Here is an 18,207-nt window from a genome sequence, read left to right as displayed (position 1 = left end):
AACGTTAAAAGATGCAACTGTAAACATCAGACACCGTTTTTATAAGCAGTTTCATATCATGAGCCATGTAAAATTAAAAAATATATTTAGGATCATTTGGAGGGGAAGAAGGTGAGAGTATATCTCATGTACTCTAAACCAGGCTTTTTGTGTACAATAGAACTCTGACTATATTTTGACATATTGATTTCTTTTATATTTTATTATTAATACAATAAGCATACCTCACAAGGCCTTCCACAGCACAATCAGTTTATCCTGATAGGATAACTTCAGTGAGTACTGGGTCATTAACTAGCAGAGCAAACTAATGAAATGGCATGTTAATGGTTTATCTAAATTATGAAGTACAGGTGGGAACATACAGCTGCTGGTACAAATATTCAGATGCACAGAGCAATACCCTGAAGCTCTTTAGTTTTTTTCTCAACTTTAGAAGGTGAGAAATCTGAGGTGATGGGGAAAGCAGGCACAAGCCATGAGATGCATCTTTATTAAATTTCTCATTATTGCTTGGTTAAGGTAAAAATAACCCCAGCAAACTTTCAGTAACCTACTGGAGTTATGGGCCTTGAGGACACCATGCTTGTGTCCTCCCTGGCTTGTGTCCTCTCTGGCCAAGGATCCACCCTTTTCCTAAGGGCAGAAATGGGCACACACATAAAGCACCTCAAACCTGCACTCAGCCCTCACCACCTCTCTTCTGCCCGACTCCATCCAGCCTTTGGGTACATCAAAAGAAGGAGTACAGCCCTTGTGTGCCTCCTCACTGGCTGGAATGCTTTTGGATTAAACTTCCTCTCCATAACCACCAAATTTATTAGTATTTACTCTGGTACAACATCTAGTAACCAATATGCTTCTAACAACAGTGTGGTAGCAGCCACAGTAACTAGAGTTATCCAAGCACAACAGCCAGCCAATTTTAGCTATTAAATATTGACTGACTCTGGTAGGATGCATGAGGTAAAACCCAAATCATACTCCCTACAACCAGACAAATATGTATGAGATTTTAAGAATTTCCTTCTAGTCCCAAACTATCAGCAAATCTCAAAAGATGGCAGAAAAAAAAAAAAACAACAACTACAAATTCTAGAAATTTCTCTCCTCCAGAGAAAAGCCACAGCTCTGACCTTGCTTGGCTCAGGCACACTCTTAAGAACAGAAAAGAAATGCTCCTTCATTTCTGGTGGCCTAAGAAAGAATGTGCTTTGCCTCAACATCATTTTTGTCCCTCCAAAAGGAGTGGCCAGTCATTTCTGTGGGTCAGCAAGCTGGAGCTTGGGGAGCCCTCAGCTGTGCTGCCAGAGCAGGGAGCTGGGGGCACCCAAAGGGCGACCAAAAACCCCTGGAAAAAACAGGGGAGGGCACCAGGGAAATGCCTGTGCTGTGGACAGAGAGAACACAAGATCGCCCCTCCTTCAGCTGTGACCTGTCTTTATCCCTCTCTGCACATTTCACCTCTTACATAAGCTTTGGCTCATCTTTGGGAGGAGGGCAGAGGCAGCATGTAACAGGCTCGGGGGAGAGACAAATGCTTGAGGTGCACAAGTGTTCAGCCAACTCATCCTTTGCTCTGTGTCTACAGACTGGGAGCTCTTGGCAGTGATGAATCTGCCGGGACTGATAAAACCTGGGACCACAACACAGTTTTGAAAGGCAAACAGAGCCCGAGAGGGACCACGAGCATCCTCATCAATGTGCAATATAAACCTTGCACTGTTCCCTGAAAAAGTGTGGTCCACAGGAAAATAGGAAGGTGTGTTCTTCTGTATGTTAGGGTTTAGAACTCAAATCTTCTCCTCATTATGTCTGTAATACCTCCTTTCATTAATTTAATCAATCTTTCTTGTCCATTTCACAACCCCGTTTTTAAAATCTGAATTAAATGTATATTTTATCTTAAAGAAATGTAAAAAAAAAAAAAAAAAAAAGTACAGTGGGGAGTGTTGATTTAAATAAGTGGATGCTCATAAGTGAAACTTTGCCAGCTGAGATTTTATTGGGTTCTGTTTTTTCTGGTTTCATTTTGCAGTGAATTTCCAGCGACAAAGATTTCTCTCTCCAGTGAAGATTTTCTCTTTTAAAAGAAAACAGCATCTTGAGGTTTCCTTTCTCTCTCCTTTTTTTTTTTTTAAATTAAACAAAACATGGAGCAAGTCTCAATTAAATTTCAGTTAACAAAGTGCAAAAATACACCCACCCTCCATCTGCCAAAAATAAATAGTTTGAAAAGTAATTTCACATCCCTGACAATGACGACTGTGTTTATGACATATTTCTGGTGCCATATTCCACTCTCCTATCGCTGCCAGCTTGTGTCCAGTATTTAGAAATAAAACAGAAACACATTGAACTTGCTGAACTAGATGTTGCCACACTGCAGCTCTAATGGGCTTAGTGACCACAACCTACAGGGGCCAGAATGTGTCAACAGCAAAAGGGCCAACCTCAATCACTGTCTGTGCTTTTACAAAGTTGTTACATGTTTAATTCTTTGCAGCTTAGTTCTCCTGCTGTTTTGGCTGCTCCAAACCAAGGCTCATATATTGCAGCAGCCCTCTCTACCTCGTATAATGCCACAAAGGTCCCAGCAGGAGACCTTTCAGTGGAGCAGACAAGCCACAGGCGAGGGCAAACAGGGCATCACAACTTCCTAATAAGATGACTTATTAGATTGGGGGCTTGACACAGCGTTTATTTAACCACTTCTTTTCCCAGGCACCAGGCTCGGGCGCTGTGTGGGCGCTCGGGGCCCCGCCAGCGCTGCGCGGGTTCGCTGCCGAGCGCGCTCCGGCCGCGGCCCCGAGCAGGGCGTGGGGTCCGGGGCAGCTTCATCCCCACGCCGGTGCAATAACTTCTCGCTCGGCCGCACATTTGCAGCCGCAGGGTCGCTGCTCGGTCGCAGGGCCGGCTCCGGGCCGGCAGGGCGCGGGTTAAGCGCGGCCGTGCCGGCGTTTCCTGCCCGCACTTGCCGAGGCCCGAGGCGGTGCCGCCGCCGGAGCCGGGCGAGCCGCGCCGGGCCAGGTGGCGGGCAGGCACACCGTGTTATTAGGCAGCACCGAGCGCGAAACCTTGATCTTCAAAAACAAAACAACAAAAAAAGAGCCCCTAATTAGTCCCGCGCATGAGAATAAATGGCATTCCACATCAGCCAGGATGGAAAAGGCACCTTCCGATTTCGTCAAGTGATCCCTGCTATCGACAGCTTTCAGGATTCACGTTGGGAGCGTCGTTGTTTGAGGCACTTAAACCCGAGAATTCTTCTTTTCTTGTCACTTCAGTTCGATTTAAATAACAACTAAAGAAAAAGGAGTTACAATGGTCTCAATGTGCTCCATCTTTAGGAAGTCATAAATGTCTTGACAAAGAGCCCCGTGCCCTGCGCTGCGGAATCACGGCCGCCTCACTGTGCGGCTCCGGGCTCTCGTGGGGTCGATGGAAACTCTTCCATCATCTTCAGTCCACTCCAGCTCAGCCCATGGAAGAGTCCTGCTCTGAAGCCATCCTTAACGTTCTCTATAGCCCTCTTTTTAATTCAGTGTCCAAGTGACAGATTGAAGGATATGTACTGAGTTTTCTCATATTTCTGAAGGGCTTTGATTTGGACTAGACTTGTTTTATGAAAAGAAAAAGGTTCTAAGAAAAAAATAGCTGTCTTTTAACTCATATAGCACTTGTCTAATTTTGATTTATAAACATTCCCAGTAGAGAAGGCATCCTTGTCCAAATACTCTCAAGGTTCATAAACTTCATCTAATTTTATGATATAATTGTACAGTAGTTTTCAAGGACTCTTACTCTCTAGAGGGCTTGAATCCATTTGATTTTATTCATCCCAATGGTATCTGCTTTTATCCCTAACTAAGATTAACAATTCTGGCATTATAGCAATATGGAAAGTTCATCACATTCGTGCAGTGATTCTACCACCAGCTGCAGATTCTTCTGAAGTTTACTGTGTAATGAATTTAAAACATAAATAGCAACAAATGGGATAAATAATTTCTTTGCCAGAATTGGAGCAAAGTTAATTCTATCTTTATAAATAACTTTTTATGCTGGTGGTTTTTTGTGAGCCTTTCAATATTTAATTAAATCACACAGTTTCTGGATCTTTCTTTTGAATATGTTTCACTCATGTATTTATCATTTTTAAACTTTTTTGTAAATTGCTATAAATCATTGAAAAAATAAAAAGAAAAATGGTTTTAGTTTTAGAATGTTGCTAAGAAGATATTTTCTAACATCTAAGAAATAGACCTCAGAGTTGCTTATTCAAAATCAAGAGTTCTCATTACCAGGGATAGTTCACATTATTATAAATGACAGATTTGTTATTGGGATATTGTAAACTAGCTCTGAGATCTTTATTTTCTGTAAGGAGTAGGGCAGGACACCTTTTGCTGAGGTGAACCTGAGTGTTGTCAGACAGCTGCAGATCTCCCAGGTAACATTTCCTTAAGTGGAATTTTTAAGAATGACTAAAATTTGTTCTCCTCCAAGCAGGGTGTTTACTTTCTGTGTCCAGTGTTCTCCAGATAATGTGCAGTGCTGCACTTACCTTTTGAATCAAGAAACTTCCTTGAGCATTACTTTAACCTGTGGGCTTTATTGACTTGAGATGTAAAAAAATTGTATGGCAAAACTTTGGTTATTCCAACTAGATCTAAACAAGAAAGACTAACATCAGTTTTGACAACAAACAAAACCAGTTTTTGTTCTATCAGTTATGTTTAAGAGATTCCAATTTCAAACCAAACACAACTTGTGGTTATTCTGTCAGATATTTATATAGCCACTGGGGCGCCATAGTTATGCACCGCATACATCATTGTATTTTTAAAATGTACTTAATGAACATTTTTTCTTTTCTGGTAACTACTTCATTGCCTTAAATGAATGCATTCCAATAGAATTTGTAACAAATGAGCACTTTGTGTTTGCATTAATGCCAAACACGTTTAACAAATTTTTAACAAGGAACACTGGCAAAAAGCCAAACTCCTAGAGGGACACTGAAGGAATGCTATAAATTTAAACTAGATTTTACCTTTTCACTCTGCTCAACAAGTGTCTTAGGTGTCTTTGGCATCTCGGCATTGAAAATTTTCTACGTAGTTTGGATATAAATTTATGCCTTAATTATTTTTCTTCTTGGCCCTCCTCACTAGAGATTTTCACATCGATATAACAAGCTTTAACAGGTTACTGTATTCTTTAGAAAGTGAGAGGTGGGTTTTCTTTCTTCCCTCAAGAGTTAGGCCAGGAGGAAGTAGCAAACCCACTATTTATTGTTGGGGCTGTAATGACAGGGAGGCTCAAACAGCACAGTATCATGCCATTGTCACATCCTGTGCTAAGGGACCTATACAGCGGTGAGCCCTCCAGCAGATCTGTGCTGTTTTGTTGCTTGTGCTGAGTTGCAAATGTCTGGGCTATGATCGTGGTTGCAACTGCACTTCAGGGGCAGGGGAAAGCAGCCCACAGTGCTCCCGCTGGCCTGAGCTCTGAGCTCACACAGAAGCCATGAACAGATTTTTGGCTGAATCAAACTTCTGGGGGGTTTTTCAGTTGTTAAGTTATGCCCACATGGTACATGTCAGTACAGACCTTGGGAATCACCTACTCTGTAATACATGCTTGTATTAAAAGTGTTACAAGTAGCTCCACAAACCACATGCTTGCTCTTTACTTGTAACTTAATATATTAATTTAATTTTTACTGTGTTATTTCAGTTTTAATCAAATGCAGGAACTGAAAAATAATAATACTTAGCACTCATCCAAGACTCTTAAGGCACATTACAAATATTAAGCCTTGCAAATTCCTGTGAGGAGCCTGATGTTATGCCTGCTGTAGCGAAGAGCATGTTAGGCACAGAAAAATTATAGACTTTTTCCTTAGTCCCACAATAAACTGGTGGCAGGGACAGAATTTAGAGTGGTCCGTGTCAGGGCTTTGTCTTAGTTAATCAAGTCATTCTTTTCATGGTTTTGCACAAAGGTAAAGATTGAGAATGCTTTTTTTTCTCCTTCCTATAATTTACATTATGTTGTTACAAGAGGCATAGGCAAATCCCACAACATCACTTGAGAAAGACTTTATGAGTTACAGCCTTATTCCAGTCCAGTTACTTGTTTCCAGAAAATGAAATAATTTCCCATCATTTGTTGGTACTCTGATTGCAGTAATGATGAATGAGTCTGGAGAAGGAAACTGCAGAATTCATCCTGACAGCTTTTTAAAGGATGTCACGTTATAGTACAGAGGCCTTGTCATAGATTAGGGAGCAGAAATAGCCCTCACAGGTTTTCATTAATGATATCCTTCTCTACTAACATTTGGTCAGATACCAATTCCCTGCAATAAAGTGTCTGTTCCCTCTCTTTCTGACTCACTAATTACCATATCAGTTGTTGGCCTTTTATGTAGGTACCATGTGTAACAGGTTAGGAGAAGGCAATTTAAGCCTATGTGAATGGGTATCTGTTTTTGTATCTGGGTGCTTGTTGCAAACATTTGGAAAGCATATGGAGCATAATGGACATTAACTCAGATGTCAAAAATAGCCTGTATTTTACTACTGTTATTAAACAGTTTCCCCTTTAACCCCTTTGTGTTTACCCACCCTCTCCAGCTTGTTTCTGCAAATCACTGCTGAGAGGAAAGGATTGGAGGTAAAAAGTACTAATCAGGCAGGTGTCTTTATCCAAAGAAAAAACAATCTGAACAAATATTTGTGGGCTACTACGCTTTTATATCTTCACATCCTTCTGCTGTTTTCATTGACTGGTATCTAATGGACTGACAGAGGTGCCAAACTCGTAAGACATTACTTTCAGCTGGAGGACTGCTAAATTCAGGCCCAATGCATGTTACCAAACTTCATTTCTGTTTTAGAGGTTCAGTGACTTGTACCAAGTACAGCATTGAAGAAACAAATATAAATTTAATTTACTCAACCTCAGTTGGTATTTGACAGCAATATCCTTTTATATATTTATTTGACTGACTTGAGAAATACTTTGCATTTCCTACCTGTGGTGAACAAGTTTTTGTTACACTTCCAATACATATATGGTTTCCTGATGAATGGGTGGGTTGATTAAATGGGTGAGGTTTATTTGGGGGCTTTCATTCTGTAGTAAAACCCCAATGAAAATTTGAGGAGCAGGCTGGAGAGGGAGTGCATTTTGCGCTTTGCTGCTGTTCCTCAGACTGGACACTTTACTCTGGGTTCTTACTTTTTCCGAGCATAAAAGAGTGTTAATTGCAAAGGAACTTCAGCTTGTAAAATAGCAACTGCATTGAAGATTTGCTGTGATTACGTTTTAGTCCAAAAAACCCAGGCATTGTTGTGCTGCAGTTTGTGGAATGTGCTCTCCTCATTAATTTCTAGGTGTGCTTCCTCTGCCCAAGTATCTCTTTGAATGACGATTAAGAAATTCTCGGCACACAAAGGAATGGCAGCTATGCACAGTTCACCAAACGTAATGCATGCGCTGACTTACAGATTTCATAAAAAGTTTGCAACGATTTTATGTGCCAGAACTAGTAACATGATCTACTTTAGGAACTCCCTGGCTTTCCAGCTCTGCAGAAGTCATTTTTAGACTGTTCAAGGGCCAGATCCAAAACTTGTTAAAATCGGTGGGAACCTTTCCACATTTCAGTGGGCTTTGAATTAGTCCCTAAGTGTTTTAACCAGAAGAATTGTACCAACCTCTCACTGCAAAAGTAGAACTATTCATCTAAGTTTGTATGATATAAACTGTTATGTGTGCTTTCCAGCAAGATGTGAACTTGAAAATAGGGATTTAAAATAATTTGAGAGAATATTCTGTAAACAGTATTTCACTTTGCTCACAGAATAATTTATCTGATAAATACTAGATTCTAAAATTTTGAAAGGGGGTTTTTCATCAAGTAGTCTATTTAAAAAGCATAAGTTTTCAGCTGTATACAAAACCCTAAGCATTGTATGGCAAATTCTTTTTCATAAAATGGGATGTTTTGGAAATTTTTAAGGTTACATAAATGGAAGGGCAATAATGGAGAATCCCATCCATAATGCATTTCAAATTTTCTAGAAACAAAGTCAGTGGATAAATGAACAACTGCCCTCTAAAGGAATAATTTAATTCCTCCCACTCATCTGATACACAGATAATGTGAATAAGACCAATTCACTGCTCTCTGTTCAAGAATACTGTGCTGTTTGCTTGCAGCACAACTAAAGTAACAATAAAAGTCATTGAGGCCTCTGTAGTCACAATCAGACACAAAGTCTCACCCAAAGTCAGTGGAAGGCAGGAAGAGTCTTCCCACTGGCTGAGTTGTCCTGACACTGGCTCCCTCTCGAAGTCCCCTGGGTTTCAGCAGTGCCAGCCAAGCCAGGCAGAGCAACCAACCACCTGTGATTAGTGGGTGTGTGGCTGAAAACCTCCTAACACATTGCTGTGTGTTTTAACTTCTGCAAATCTGAGCTTCTCGTATCCATAAAACCTTTCTCCACTGTTCTTCAAATTAAAGTGCTTAAAATATGGCAGGGAAATGGTGCTTCAGTTTTGGAAGGCTGGTGGAGGTACTATACATTCCCACCTGCCACTGAACTTAGTAGAAATAAATTCATGATCCCCTTGGTTCCCTCTGAAAAAGTATCTAGTTTTATTAATAGCATTTCCCTTTCAAAGTTACTGTGCTCATAGACAAGATCAGAAAACTCACCGTTTACAGAATCACAAGCACAACAGAATCTGACATCTTAGGAATTTAAAATATTTCCCATTTAGGGGGAATTGTGTCATACAAATCAGCAATAAAACTAATTGCCCTTCTCCCACCCCCCCCCCCCCATGAAAATAAGTGGGTTCAAATTAAATTTAAATGCCTTACTTCATCCTTAGCCCCTAGAAAAGCATTATCTCCACTTATATGTATGAGAACCTTGATTAGATGAGAGCTAAGATGTTCTGGATGCTTCAGTCATGTTGTTAATTGGAATATTTTGTTCCCTTGTTACAGTTGTCAGAGGAACTAGTGAAAAAGGAAGAAAAAACTGTAGCACTGGAAGGTAACAATGATAATCTATTGCATTGGATCTCCAAACATGACCATGATATCCTGGAGAAGATCACAGATGCAGAAAATGAATGCTAAGGTTGACATCTAAAGAAATGCTGCATTAATTGGCATTTTCTCCATTATTTCTTGTAGTCTTTTGTGAAATTAGATACTTTGGAAAATAATGAAGGAGACTCAAGCAGAAATTATAAGAGCTTCATTTCTGTCTTTAATGGGTCTTGTGAGTTATCTGTTTTTACAAAGAAACCACCTGTTCAGAATATGATTGTTCGGTGAAGTTCAGTTAAACAGGTTATTTAGCTAATTTTTGGTAAATTAATATTGATTTTAATAAGTAATTCAGATTCCCTTAGATGTGGTATCTGCATTTGCTGATTTTACCTAGTCTATTCTAAAGTATCACTTCTATTGCACTAGATTATCAAAGAGGTATTAGTAAAATGCTATATAAGGATGTTGGCATTAACTTTACCCCCAGTTAGATATGGGCTTTTCCAAAAATTAAAAACAAGCCTTTACCCTCCTCTGTTTTCTTTTATCTATTGATAAAATAATATAAATTTAAAACAAACCAAAACCAAATATTGATACTATAACCGGTATTAAGCTCTGGGCCAGGTTGGAAATGAAATCAATTTTTGGTACTAATAAATGATGACAAAGATTAGTTTTATGAAAATATGGTGTGTGTCTCTGACAATGCATAGGACATCTAATTTGAACATAAATATATGGTTATATACAAGATGTATCTATTCCTGGATGGTAAAAGCTTGAGGTGTATATAAATACATATGTATGTATATATATGGACATGTACACAAGGATGTATCAACCTTTTACCATCCAAATGCATACATGTTTTCAACAATAAAAGCTGGGACTCTTAAGAAAACAAACAAAAATAAAGATGAGATTGCTGTGAATACAGTATATGCACTAGGTCTCCTGTAAATGTGGAACTGTTTGTTATTGTTCTCTACACTGAAAAACAGTCTCCAACATGGACCCCAATGAATCTTAGCTGTTAAAGAAAATACCAATGAACAAACAGCACTCGAAGGCTGTTTGTGTCAACAAAATGTGTCTAGTAAAATAAATTTAAAGCACATGCAAGGAAAAATAAAAATGTGAAGTCGTTACATTTGGTGAGAGACTCTTAACTGACAGTCAGATCTCTACCACTTCTCAAGGAGGGGTTCCTTCTGACTCCAAAAACACTTTCAGTCAGTCTGGCAAACATGTGCAAATGTTTGGCTGTTTTGTTGAGGCATCTTTTTGTCCATGGAAGAAATGCTTCCGTGCTGATGGCAGTGGAAATAGAATATCTGCATTTTTAAAGGACAAACAATAAATTTAAGCATGGGTGGCCTTAATCCTTAGTAGTTTTTCTTTGCTGCTGTAAAAAAAAAAGAAAAAAAAGAAAAAAAAAAAGAAATCTAAATGGATACTCCTAAAGTCTTGCACTGAATTTAGAAAAATTATTTTTTGAACCTGTGGTGCGATTAACCCTAAACATCCTACATGAGCCATACATAGCAATCCCCTTAAAATTATTGTCTAGAGATGATATTTTATTTATCTGTACCATAATCCTCGGTGCAATCAAAGAACAATTTATTTGAGCAGGAGTCCTGCTGGATGTTACTGTCTTCAGTAAAAAAAGTAAAATGTATAGGCTTAGCATAGCATAGATAATCCCAATTTCATTCATGTTTAAAAAGTTTGTCCTTTAACTATCAATGGCATTTTAGATCTTTGTTTTTGAAACAGCAAAGCTTTTGGGAGTATATTTAGCACATATGACAAATGTTGCACTTGGAAACTCAGACAACAAAACTGGTTTCTCACGACAAATTTGTTGTCGCAGTAGGGGACAATCGTCTGTGTCTCTTACAATCAGGTCTTTACCTTAACTCTGCAACCGAATACTTGAAGTAGGATATAAACTAGGGGGAAAATAGGGTCACAGATACAAAGCTGTATAGTTAGATATTTATATGTATGTGCCAATTTTGTCACAGGTATTATTTTAGGGGCATTTTTGCTCCACTCATGTTGGTATGAGTATTGATCTAAACTTTTATCAGGGCCTAAAAGTTAGCCCCTAAAGAGGAAAATTTTGTCTAACATTGATTTTTTCTTTCTTGCTTTGGGTTTTGTTTTGGGTTGTTTTTTTGTTTTTTTTTTTTTCCCTCCTTTTCATGTCATGTGATAGTCCATGATGTTTGGAGAAAATCTTTTCATATACTAAAATAGAATCTCGGGGTTTACAATAAACACTGTGATGTTGGGAAATATTTTATTTGAGCAATGTTTGGTAGATTTTCTTTCCCCCCCCCCTTTAAGTGTAATGAAGTAAACCAACTTTTGCTTAACATTTAAGATAATGGTTATTATTTTAATGTGAGATCAGTCTTGTACTGCACATTCTTTCTTTCATTTAAATGTACAGTATGAATTTTGTATTTAATGAATTTTGTGTATCCAGTATGCACGTACCTGAGCATTGACTTTCATTTGAAAGTGGGTTTCAATTTACTTTTTAAACAGTGTTTATGAAAAGACCTCAGATGTGTTGACACCAACTATATCCGCAATGTTTCTTTTGTGTGTGTAGGGTGACGTTTGAATGTGATGTTCTGCAACAATGGGTCAGTATCCCCTATTTACCTTAGATCCTCATTTGATAGTGCTTCTTGTAATAATTTTTTCAAGTGAGTGGCATGTTCTGGATTGTGATATTGATATATGGTTAAGGACATTGATATGAAACTAAGGAATTCCTAGAAATTACCAGTGGGCATGTATTAGACAGTCATTGTAATTTAATGTCTTGTAGAAGTGTAAAGTACCAAGGTATTTAGAGTTCATAACATTGTTATCATGTGTATGGGAAGTATTTAGTGTTGATCAGCTTGTTTATTTTCATCAAATAAACTTTGTTTCTTTCTGAAATCAGTGTTGTGTCATTAAAAGCAGGTTTAATGACTGTAGGAAAATGTGTGAGAGATGTTTTCCACATGGTAAATCTATCACACTCCTTATTTCTCTAATTGCTACCATTCAAAGTAATTTATCTTCCTGTTGTTACTATCACATAAACTGTTTAAGAAAGCATAAAAAGGAAAATGTCTCGTAGGCCCCACTCCCAGAAAAGCTTACAAGTAGCTTTACTAAAGTGAGGAACCATTTTCTGGATTGGGCTCTTAGAGAGCAATATGCTTTTGAGTGGGTTTCTAAAACATAATATTCTTGTGTGACCCTGTGTAATTGCATAGAAAATTACATTTTGTTTATGTACTTTACTGACCAAAAGCCATAAGGTGTGAAATTCTCTGCACAGTCAGCTCCTTTTTCAGCTGCCTGGTAAGTGGTTCCCCGTTTCCATTATGTTCACTTTTTTTAGAAAAGGAACTTTTGTTGACCAGGAATTTCTTACCTCATAGAACTCCCTGGACCAGCTCAGGGCACACACAGCAGGAGAATAAAAGGCAAGTAAGTATGCATTTTACTCAGCTTATTTAAAACCACACAGTCTCTTAGTTTTAAGCTCTGTTTCTTTACCTATAAATTAGTTTTCTTCGTAAGAGAGTACTATGCACTAACATAGGATATTAAGTTTCACTTTTAACTACAGCTAAATATACATTTATTGTGTATTCTATTTATGCCTACTTAGCTTTGAGCTGCAATGGTATAAATCGAGTAGCAGTAGCTTCTACCTTCTTTCCAAACCTGCACAATTATTCGGAGCAGCTTGTTCTGTGTTCAGTTGGTGTTTGTATTAGGGGGCCGCTCATCCCACTGGAGACACATTTTTGATTCTCTTTTCAGTATTGACCACTTCCTGCTTTTAAAGCAGCTCCTGCTTCCCCACGTGGTGACAGGGACAGTACGTGCCAATGTGTCTCACCAAGGGCCTAGAAGGGACCATAATGGATTTGGGGGAACTGGGAGAGGCCCTTAAGCCCCATTTTCTGTAAGATGGTTTTCAGTAGTGATCTTTTCTCTGTAAAAAGCAGCTGTGGGGGCCCCAGGGGAGGGGCAGGACCAGCATGTTTGTGTCTGTGGGTGCCACAGGGGTGAGGAGCTCCCCAGAGGGCAACTCTGGGTGCAGAAACATCTCGCCTAATGTTGAAGTTTGGGTTCATGCAGTCAAGGGCTCCTCCAGCTCTGAGAGGGCCTGATTAAGGATCAAGCTCTTCTGAGCTTGAGGTTTCCTCCTCAGAGAGCCTGTTTGTTCACTCCAGACTTGAGCCAGAGTAGCTCAAGGTTTGAGCAAGCAGAAGTACAAGCAGTGGGGGATGCTCAGGGGATGAAGCTGTGTCAGCTTGCATTTCAAGCCAACGTGTCAGTTTAGACACATTTTGAGAGTCCCGAACAGCTTCATGCCAGCACGAGTTGGATAAAGCTGAACTCCAGCTGCATCCCAGGTTGTTCACACTGTGCTCGAGGTTCAGGATTTGGTCCTGGAAGAGCCTCACTAACCAACACACCCTGGGTCCTGCCCCGTGCAGAAACCTGTCAGAAAGTACAGAACAGAGTGGCAAAGAAGAGCGTGGGTCACCTGTTGATATTGCTTCTCCAAACCACAAAACTTTTAATAACCAAAGTATTAAATCATTCTAAATAAAGCCAAGTCAGCTCTAAATAAGTCATACATTTCCCATTATGAAGTCAGTGGGAGCTCTGCACATCGCCAGGGCATGATTTGACCCACACATCAAAAGTATAGCTCATGGGGGCTGCTGTGCAGATTTTCCTCCAGTGAGATTACAGTGATGTTATTTCATGCTTGTAACTTTCCAAATAAGATATCTCTTTTTCAAATGCACCTTTTCAGACAAGAGGTGACCTCTGCCTTCATTGGGAATAGCCCAGGGCACATAGTTTCAGCTTTTGTATGAGGCTGGAGGCACTGGTGCAGTAGAAGCCCACGTCTGATGGATGCAGTTGCAGAATCAAGGACTAATTTTGTTTGGGTTTGCATTCCTTCCACTCCTTACTCTTGAAAATTACTCTTCCTTCAGAATGAGACTGTTCTAACCCCAAATCTCCACAGATGCAGGGGAAGAGCAGGCGCAAGGCCAGTGCATCCTAAAGACAATGCACTGTATCCCTTTGAAACGTGCACTCGAATTTGTGTTACAGACAGTCTGTAAGTCTGTAAGACTTACTGTCTGTGTTACAGACAGTAACTGTCTGTGTTACAGACAGTCCTGCAAGTCTCAGGACAAACAGAAGAACTTTGAACTCCTCCAGTTTCAAATGGAGGCGAGTGTCCAACTTTAAAAAGGCCGTGCTTTTGGTCCTCACCCCAGCGAGGCCAGGAGACAGCAGATGTTCTGGCAGCTGCAGCTGCCGTGCACTCGGGGAGCTGGGGCTGGAGGAGAGCAGCCAAGCTCCCTCCAGATGGAGCAGACAGGGAAGAGGCGAGTGGGAGGCTGCAGAAGGAAGTGAGATAGCTCCAGATAGCAGTGGACTGATGATATGTGGCTCCAGAGCACCTAACCAGCTTCACAGAGGCTGCACAGGAGAAATCAGCACCAATCCACAGCTAACCTGGGTTCGGTGAGAAGCCTTCTTGCCGTGGGAAAAGCGATAGGGAGGAAATGTCTGTGCAGAACACATGATAATGGAGCATGGTAACTACTTTTTATTTGAATGTAATTTGGACAAATGCATTACTCATGAGTGAGTTATCCAGGGCTTGCCAAATATGTGGTTAAACAGTTATTATAGCAAATTACACCATCATCTAAACACCTCTGTTTTGGCTCTTAGTTGTCTCCTTTTGCAATGAGGTTGGTTTTTTTTCTTGATTACTGTTGTCTGATATTGCTGTCTTTACTGTTTCAGTTACCATAGAAATAAATAATGACACAAACAGCAACATGCATACAAGTGAATAAGAGCATCTTCTGAATTTCACGAGGAGAACACCCTTGTTAATGAAGACCTCTATGGTTGCATAGTTCTTAACATAGTTCTCATGTCTATCGATTTGTGTCCTCATACGCATTTTATTATGGGCTTTATATTTCATTTTAAACTTCCAAAAATAAAGAAAAACAGCTGAAGTACATTTTTTTTTTTAATGGCCAGATTTTGGTTAGAGGTTAACACAGGCCAAAAGAGAACACAGATCTGCCCCCGAGCTCTTGCAGTTTTGTTTTGTTTTAATAAAAAGATCCTTATTACAATCCACAAAGGGTCACAAAAATGCAGCCATTACAGACCAGCCGTATTCCTTGCGCAGCTCTCCTGCCCTCTGCACCTTCTCCAGGCTTAGATCAACCAAACGTGTGAAGGCAGGACTGTTGTCAGTCATGATAAGCATGTGCATTAAGGGGCTAATCCAAACTTTACTGGAGTGAAATGAAAGACCATTGATTAAAAGTAAATTTCTGATTGCAACCCACTTTCTTCTTTCTGAAGCAAATGTGTACATTTACAGGAGCACGGGGCCAAACTGTTTCCTCTATATATCAAAATTTCAGCTAAATGTAAGTCAGATGAACAGACTGCCTGAGTTTTTGAATGCTTTGTGATAAGAAAATACATCTCAGGTCTTGTTACTGAAGTTCATTTACGATGTATTTTGTCTGTAGTTGTCCTGACTGTGTATCTAGGCCAGCACTCAACTCCTACCAGCTCTTAACCAATCTTTCATTATAGTGTCTTTACATTATGATCACTTGTCTCATTGAATTTGTTACGATTTATTAAATATCATTCAGTCCATTGGTTAGTTTGCTATTGCTAAAGGTAGATTTGCTATGGCCTAGAGGAGTAAGACGCATTTTATTTAGGACTCTGTTTTCTAAAACAAATTAAATTCTGAGCAATCTTGCAGCTGGGGTTATTACAGGAGAAAGAAGAGGCAAAACCCCCCACCATAATTATTAACTCCCAGGACTGTCCATGTAGCCAGTTTCTAGAGGATTTGTTCCAATTCTGATGCCATTCACCATGTCAGAGTTGTTCTCTCTGAAGTTAAACAACCAGTCTCCGTATCTGAAAGCTGAAGGTTGTAAATCTCCCTTGTGAATGTTGCCCATGACAGGGAAGGAAAGACTTGCATAATTACCACTTGTACTTCCTCAGAGAACATGAGCTCAAGTCTAAAGCAAGGAGTTTGGTCAATAAAACATCAGTCTGAAAACTACAGGAAAAGACCTGTCCAGCTCATATGATAAGAATTTTTTTCTTGGTTAAAAGAAAATTAATATTTCAGAGGAAGCCTCTTCCTCAGACCTGATTATTTTACAGATATTCTTAATTTTTCTTCAAGGTTACCATCAGTTAATGCAATTCACAGCTAAATTAACTGAAATGTCTTACAATCTTCCTTCTCTGTGAAGCATAGCAGACTGGATATAGTTATTCTGCTAAAACATAGAGAACCATTTACTAATCTGACTATAAATGTTATTATATTCAGTAGTGTCTGTGAAACAGGTTACAAGTTTAAAATCAGGAAGCAGGGGAAGGACCTTGTTCCCACGCTACTGAAATCAGAAGGAATTACTCTCAGTCCTTCTCCAGCGAGTGAGGGATATCAGTGCTTGGCATTTGGGGCTATAATTGGCCAGATAGCTTATAGAAGAATACAGCTACTCATGTGAGCAAATTTTTACAGGACTTAGAGCCTGAAATCAATTATAAATGCATTTGGGTTAATGTGAATGCTCGTGGTCATACTGGTACCTTTTCACAGCAATCCTTGTCCACATCTGTTCTCTACATAGACCACAGGGAAAGATTGGGCTTACAATGTTTATGCATTGCTGCTGTTCTGTTTGCTCTTCTCCACTGCAGCCATAGGGGTGTACAGGACTGCTTTTCCTACTTCCTGCACTGCTTTGCACATTTTTTAGCTCTAAATTCCCTCACACAGAAGTTCCATATGCAGTCTTTGAAAACTTCTTCATGAAGGAGCCCTGTGATTCTTCAGCTGCTTTGCCATCTTCTCTGGGGGTGCACAGAGAACTTGGCATGAGGTAGGAGGCACCTAAGGTAAGACTGACTGAAATTAAACATGTACTTCAGACTTGGATTACCCATGTGTCCTGTGCAGTAGGAAATGCCCTCCTTCCTTTGATTGCTGTGGGATTGGAATATAATCAGCATCTTGCACAATGGAGACTGAAATACAAAAAAACCTTATAAAACTTTCTTGATATATATTACATTGCCATCATCAGTGTCCCAAGGAATCAGGCAAACCAGGAAACATCAAAAGAGGTTGTTTAGAAATGTTTTTTCAGAATTCGCCTGCCTAGTTTGGCTCAATTGTTTTTCCCTCTCAATTCTGAAATTCCAAATACAAATTGTGATGCATGCACATTCATTAAACTCTGAGGGATTAGTGAGAAATTGCATTGGAGGGGCATTTTCTGTAACTGGTTTGTTCGACCTTGCCACCAGAGCAAGTTTGGAGAGGAATTTAGATTACCTACCAACACAGATACTGAACTGCAGTCCGAAAATAAAGTAAATGTATTTGAATTGAATAATTCGTATGAAAGGAATGGTGCCTTGATGTGTGATAGCTCAGTATTTCCAGGAAGGTCAAGCACCAGAGGAATGAGACAAATTTAAAAAATCAGATGTTTTTATTTTTCTAAATTTTTTCCTATTTGCATATTCATTTCAAAGTCGCTGCCCTAGACTATGTTATAAACAAAATGGCAGTTGAAGAGATAGTTTTGATGTGATGCACATCCTACTTGCACCACAGGAATGAAGATGAAAAGGACACTTCTTTTGAGTGCCACATCTTAGTACAGTTTTGTAATTATGCTACACAGACAATATTAACAATTCTTATTAAATACAGGATATCATCTTGAAATGAATACCAGACTTTTAGGAAGAGCTTTGTAACAAACATTTCAAAAATCTGATTTTACTTTGAGCTAGCCTTCAAAATCCAGTCCAGATATATGTAAAGAATATAGAACGTAAATATATTTTCTAAAGTACTACAGTATGTGAAATTTATAGATTGTTACATGCTTTCCTAATGCATCTGGGTGAAGCTTAGTCTCAGATCAGATAGAATCTTTTAGATAAATCATTTATGACTAGATGGCCTCTTATCCAAAAGT

General features: G+C 39.4%; 1 protein-coding gene across 16 annotated transcripts in view; it reads left to right on the top strand.

Annotated features, from left to right (window-relative positions):
• Nucleotides 1–12,049, top strand: part of ERC2 (ELKS/RAB6-interacting/CAST family member 2) — a 432,662-nt gene extending 420,613 nt beyond the window's left edge. For all 16 annotated transcript variants that reach the window (XM_042020735.1, XM_042020741.1, XM_042020751.1 and 13 more), the window contains one exon: nucleotides 9,032–12,049. The gene's annotated coding sequence lies outside the window, so the exon portion shown is untranslated. The remainder of the gene's footprint in view (nucleotides 1–9,031) is intronic.
• Nucleotides 12,050–18,207: the final 6,158 nt, after the last annotated feature.

Source organism: Corvus kubaryi, unplaced genomic scaffold, assembly GCF_017639235.1.
Source record: "Corvus kubaryi isolate FWS band 111438036 unplaced genomic scaffold, C.kubaryi_AGA036_p1.0 124, whole genome shotgun sequence".
Classification (NCBI taxonomy): domain Eukaryota; kingdom Metazoa; phylum Chordata; class Aves; order Passeriformes; family Corvidae; genus Corvus; species Corvus kubaryi.
This window is presented reverse-complemented; position numbering and strand designations above follow the sequence as displayed.